This window comes from Acyrthosiphon pisum, chromosome A1, assembly GCF_005508785.2.
Source record: "Acyrthosiphon pisum isolate AL4f chromosome A1, pea_aphid_22Mar2018_4r6ur, whole genome shotgun sequence".
NCBI lineage: Eukaryota > Metazoa > Arthropoda > Insecta > Hemiptera > Aphididae > Acyrthosiphon > Acyrthosiphon pisum.
In genome coordinates, this window is record NC_042494.1 from 78,717,695 (window position 1) to 78,725,275 (window position 7,581).

The following is a 7,581-nucleotide window of genomic DNA, read 5'->3' on the forward strand; positions in this document are numbered from 1 at the left end:
TTAGTAGAAAAATATTCTCTTTATCAGTAATATTGAAATAATGAATTTATGATATAATTGTACAGAAAATAGTAAATACGTACATGTCATACGGGTAATGTCATTACGTATACCGTTTATGCGTATTATTAAATAATATATAGGTATATTATATTTTATATTTTAAATTAAAAATTATAATTTTATATCTGTATTCTGTACTGATTATTTAATATTTCCGGAATTCCCTATGGCCATTTCCCGTAATGCCGCCTACATGGACACTTGGTTATATTTTATGACCTACAAAGTACTTATTGTATATAATATATATATATCATATGATTTAGTATTTACTAACTACTTATCGTAGTATTACACTATTGTCTATTACCTGCTATTAATAATATTATTATTATTTGCTATTCAGTGATTCGTTTATTCGAAGTAACACAAACACTATCATTTCACTTTCAGTATTTTTGTATAGTACCCGTCACTACTTACTATATAGCCAACAGAACGGCGTCTTGTTGTATAGTTTACCTATGTTATTCGCGTATGTGATGAAAAATAAAATACAAATTTTAAATTTCTTCATATCATACTAGTATCACCATTTATATTCGATTACAAACAATATCAATAAAGTGTTATCAGTAATTCTATGATGCATCTAAGTCTAACCAGTTTGTTTCTAACATGATGGAACCGCTGTTTGGTTCGCTAGGTTGTGATAAATTAAAAAACGCTATCTATCACAAGCAGCGAAGTTTTGAGTTAAATTAAAAAATGACAATTTAAAGTTGCTGACCAAGCGTTACAGCAGCTCTGAATTATCGAAGGCACGGTAACTCATTTAATGACTTAATGAAAAGTGTAAACACATCATTATAAATAATTCATTGTTGATAACAAAAATGAAAAAATGTGATGTGAAAAGCGGTATTTAAACCGCTTAAAATTGGTAAGCGGTAATCACTTTTTTATTGTGGTTTAAGGTAACCGGTAACCGGTAAACGGCACTTCTCAGAACAAGATAACTGATAACCGGTTCTTAAAAAATTTCGGCTCCTACCGGAGCCGATTACCTATAATTTTGGAAACGGTTTTAAGCCCTGCAAATAAGGAAAACTCACATGCGTATTTTCGAGCGTGATAAATTTCCGGCTTCCAAACGTATTTTAATACAATGCAATAAACTAGATATAATATTCCAAATATAATTTAAATTTTAAACAAAATTTGGTAACTTAGGTAGTACTTATATTTTGGTTAGTATGAATCTATATTTAAATATTTATACCATAAGTAATTATCATAGAAACAACAATCGTAATTAAATATCTTTATACTGTATAAAGATACTTTATCTTTATACAATTATACAACCAATCGTAACAATATGATAACAGTAACTACGGACAATAAATAAATACTAATCAACAATTGTTCATTTATTTATAATAATATATTAATAATATTATTATATTGCATTAACTAACAGACAGACGGACAAAACGGGGATATAAAACGTTCTGAACATATGTTTTGAAACGTAAAACAAAATAATATAATGTACATTATTTCATTTTTGTGACAGTAGTAGAGATAGGATAGCCGATAGGTATAACGTATACATGTTGATTTAAAATAATAATTGATATTTATAAATAAATAAAATAATTGTTATTTGTAGTTTTTTTTTTAAATATCTCAATATGCGTAATCGACGGCATTTCTCTGTATTATATTATGACTGTTGCCAGATGGATAGAGTAATATTTACCTATTTCATTTTTTTTCATCAAATTTAATTTTCCTATTTGAAATTATAATTATTATTCGTCATTATTATATTTGAACAACAATAGGTTAAAAAAAATTACTGACGATACAAGCGGGAAAAGATATATTTTGTTTACTCGAACAGACGATATTCTATTATTAGACGTTAGGCAACTGCATCGACTGCAGCGGATGCATCTAATTAGAACCAATTGGTCGTGTCACACCTTTCTCATCGCGTATTTCGACATAGTTACAATCATTGATATCATTATATATTATTATTTGTACACTGCACGTCGTACACACGTCAAGATTATAATATTGTGTGTGTGTAAACATATTTTATAGAACGAGTGCGCGTGTTATATTATTACTATTTACTAATAATAATTTATTGCCATGACTTTAATTTCTCTATAAAAAAATTATGAACAGTACGAAATAATAATTATTTAACTGCCGGCTGTCCCGGAAATGTATAACAACACAATACTATAATTTTGCCAACTGCATAATTCGCGTTTATGTAAACAACTTGTATATCAATTCAAATTAAAAACCGTCCGGTAGAAGTCCCCGCAGTCTGCTTGCAGCGCATGATGTTCGATATGTGCCCACCGGTCGTCTGATAAAATTATTTTGTCGTAAATCACGAGGAAATCCATTGTGTACGTGATGATGAATGGAAAAAATTAAAAATTAATATCATGAGTTAATAATTATTGTAGATATGATATATGATAATATATTATACACTCTCGATAGTCGTCAATGCGACCAATCGCGGCCAAAGTTGATATAAATATTATATAATTAATATATTATTCATTCTTATTTCTTAAATAAATGGTTTTATATCGACTATATCCTAACATAAAATACACAATATTCTTCTTCTGTAGGCAGTAACTCGCTAATATAAATTAGAAAAATCTATATTGCATCAATAATAATAATATTATAAAGGTAGTATTAAACTGACAAAATTAATCTTGTTCTATTATATAGGTCCATTATAGATACATTTTCAGAATAATATTCATACCCACAGTGTTGTCTCCGTTTTACAAGTGCGTAACATAGAAAGTTTACGCTCAGCAGATCACAGATTATGTTTTTAACAATATCTTTAAAGGGAGCTACAAACTACAGCCAAACGGTAATTTTCAAAATTATGAATTATAAAGAACTATCTAAAAAATTCGAATTCCATGGGGCAAGAACGACTATTGGATGCCGCGTTATTGAACATAGAATAGCTAGAGAAACAGAACTCATGGACGTTACATAGATTATTGACAACTTTGCTAATTTAAAATCTCGTAAAGTAAAATTGTAACTGTTATAAGTTATAACTAACTTATAAAATACACCATTAATTACATATAAACTTATATTTTTCTTTTACATTCATTCCGAAAAGGAGAAGGGCCCTTTAAGTGTGTCGCGTAGGAGACTAATTTTTATATTAACGCCACTGAAATGTACAAATTACGATATGACATCAGAATAATTCTTTTCTACATCTTACACACGTGCGATATATTATATAGTTAAATAAACTCAAAGGAAACAATATGACAGCAGTGATCAGCCTGGTCTGCAGTGAACACTGAAAAAAGTAAGAAATTAAATTAATAACTTGATGAATATAGCTGATAAATATTTTAACCACTTAATTATATTTTATGTAATAAGTAAATAAAATTTTTCGTATATCTGTTTATAATTTATTATAATAATATAGTTTATAATAGTCAATTGTAAATATGTGTTATTTAACATGCTATTGCTATTTTATAACCAATGTCGACTATATAACAGTGGTTGTACAGTTGTAAGTCGTAAACTTGTTAACGAACCTACGTTATCGATGTACATCTGAAAATAATATTAATTAATTTAAAAGTTTAAAACATCCATTCGTATTATAAAGTATAAACATATTTATGAAAAAAAAACAATAAAAACCATTTCTATGAAAAACATTAGGAGGCGTCGCGACGTTTATTTGAAAATTATACTAGAATAATAGATTGTTTCATAACAGTATACAATTTAAATATAAATTGCGTACAATGCAAGTCCATGAATAACTATAGAATAGGTACTAAGACAACAAAAAACAACATTCTTCTTATTTAAGTTTTATGAATGAGTCGCATATTTTATGATTTTATGAATATATTATATAGATACTATATAGTATATTGTATATATTATTATGCTGTGTTTGGGAAAATAAATTCTCAATGGTACATTTCGATGTAAACAAACCCACTCATGATCGAATTCTATGAAATGCGCTGCCCTACCTATGTAAATTTATAGTAATAATTATTCATTTTTCAATAAAAAAAAAAAACATTATTTTGATTTAATTTTAATTTCGTACAGTCACCAAAATGAGTATTGGTACCTACACCATAATAATAAGTACATTTTTTTGTACACAGCATATAAAAATGATTAAATATGTAGGTATATGTGTTGATAATTGATATAATATGCAGTCATGGAAAGAATACTTTTAAAAAGTACTTGAGTAAATACTCAAATACATTTTTTTTTAAGTATTTAAGATACTACTCAAATACTTTAATTGTAAAGTATTTCAAATACTACTCAAATACTTTTTAAATACTTTTGGTTTTTAAAGTGGGTTTCTAATTATCATAATATAAACACATAGGTAGTAGGTAATCTAATAGTTATCTAATAGTTATCTAATAGTTTTAAAGGGAATATTGTTATTCAATATTCAATAACTTTTTTTAGAAATTTAGTTTCCACAAACCTTTGGGCTTCAGCTAACACAAAAATACAGAATATTAAATAAAACTATTATTCTGTTATTGTAGTTGACAATAATATTTTTCCAACCAATTATTTCGAATGAAAATAAAATGTTCAAAATAAAAAACCAAAGTATTCAATATGAAAAAGTATTTGAATACTTTTACTCAAATACTTTTACTTAAATACTTTATAGGACTGATAATATGGTGGTCAGGTGTGGCGCGGTGGTTGGCTTCAGTCAAAAAACGCGTTCTGAAGTCAAGAATCAGCCTGTGCCACTATAGTTCCCGGGTGTGTAACCACCACCCTGGTTCTAGTGACAAATCTTTGCCACACATACAAACGTATTATAACCAGTGGTCGAGACCATAGACCTATAAACTAATGGACAGCGCTTAGAGAGAGAGAGAGAGAGAGGTCAGGGTTACGATATAGAGTAAAAGAGAAAAGAGAACGTGGGGAAATACAGCATTAGTTTCATACAATCATACGTCATTGATTACCCTCGTCCCCCTTTATGTTCTTTCCCTCTTTTCTCTCTTCCTTCTTTCTTCTTTCTTTCTCTTACATGATTCTCGTGCATTGTGGGCAGGGAGGAGTGGAATGCGCTATCCATTAGTTTATAGGAAACTTCTTACTAACAGGTCCCTCCCGCCACAATTAAAAACCTACTATACAAATAACCACTCATTAGCCTATGTTGCATGCGGGTCAAGTAAAAAAAAAAAAAATATGTCATACATAAAAAACTTATATTATGTCTTATTGTTTTATCTGTTAGATCACTAAAGAAAATGACTGATAATGAGCGACATATTAAATACTTCGCAACGTCAAATATCGGTCTCATCCGCCGCATTAGATGTTTCACATCAATAACCAGGATAATTTTATTAAAAAAATAAATGACAGAAAAATGTGTGTACATTTGGTTGCTTGTCCGTGATCCTTGGTTTGTCCATTGAAAATTAATATATTGTACAGTAGATACTTATTAATAAAGAGGGTTGGCTATATTAATGATGAAACTATAAAGCTAAACGCCATTTAACTATAAAGAAAAATAATTTGATAATATATTATATATTTGATTCCTAATATTATATAGTTTATGAACACTTGTGCTCTTCGTAATAATTTCCATTGCATGAAATGTTAGAAAAACGCCGTGAACCAATTGAATTTTTCGGTATTTTTACGAACATCAAATGGATATTTGGATGTGAATTTTGTGCATAAATATAAACATATTATATAGGCATGCACCTCCAAAAACTAAAAGTTTTCAAATAAACGATTTAGGTATTTATAATTAATAAAAAAATAAAATAATAATTGTACTTGAAACTAATTGGTAGGTATATTATAAATATTATATTAATATGCGAGTGCTGTGTAAAAGTAGGTCCCATACTAGTATACTACTAACCTATGTTATTGTACATAACATAAAAAGTATACAATAATAAATATAAAAAATAGTGCGTGTACTTGAGCAATATAAGATGTTATCCATTGATATAGTTCAAAATATCATAATTTTTGTGTTTACGAGTAGGTAACAAGTTCGATTATAATGAGGGAGATGTCAGTTGGGTGAAGTAAGCCCCAATCCACAACCCATATTTTCATATTGACTTCAAACCTTCGCCAATATTATTAACCTATTACCAATACAATTTGGTATAAATCGGGGTATCAATGGATCCCCAAAATGACACAATTAGATTGTATTTTTTTTTACCAGGTCATGTCCATTGTTGGAGTAAATACCTATTATTCTAATTTGAAAAATAGAAATTACTCAAATAATAAATAACTGGATCATTTATATACCTATTTAATATGTATTAATAAAACTTTCAAAGTTTTTAATATAAAATTGGGTTTCAAGACAAAGAAAAAATGTGTTTTATCAAACATACATTGTAATGAGTACCTACCCACTTTAAGTTTAAAGTATTTTTTTTTAGTTCAAAAATGTTACCTTAAAGGTTAATTTCACAATCAGGTAACCTGTGACTATATTATAAATTATATTGTACATGCATACCTATAGTATAATACCATATATTACCGAGATCTTATGATGGTAAAAAATAGAAAGAAAAAAAATTATAGACGTTGAAACTATTGCCAATATTGATATTTACATAACATCTGTTGGATAACCTAATAAAATGCACAAAGCACGGAATATAAATATTATTATATATAGGCATATAGCTAATAATAACTAATATATAAATTTATAATCCATCAATATTCAAATCAATGACATTATAAGTAGCGTGAAGGATAACTGAATCTTAATAATTTCCTCTCTAAAAAAATGTCCAACATAACCATTATAGACTAAGAAGGTTATATAGTTTATCCGATTAAGGTATATACCTTTTTATTATACATAATATATATTAATATATTTATATATATGATATAGGTAATAGTGTGACTGCGTGAATGTAACAATGTAACATATACCTAGCAAACATTTTATTAGTTTTATTATTTTTTTTTTCTGAAGAATGTTGGAAAATATAAATTTCCTAGAATTTGATATATTGACATATTGTATTAACGTACTATCGTTGACTATCTAATGACTATAATAAATACTTGAATTTATAATCAATGACATCAAATTATCAATTAAAAATATTCTCGTATATAATTGTGTATATCTACCTATATGCAAATGCATATAGTAATAACAGTTTTATCAGGTAATCGCGATGTTTAACTATTTATGACTTTAAGTACTTATACTAATTACTGGTATATTGTAATTTAAATTTGATTATTTTGAATTTGATTAAAACATTACGAAATATATAAAATTAATCAAATACTGATTCTATTTAATTTTAGACTCATAAATTATATGGATTTACATATGAAAACCGGGAAGTTTGCTGGCTTGCAAATTGTGTTTTCCTTACTTGATTTAATTTATCGTATTTTATCAACATAAAAAAGATGTTTAGCTAATATTTGAGTTATTATCTTATT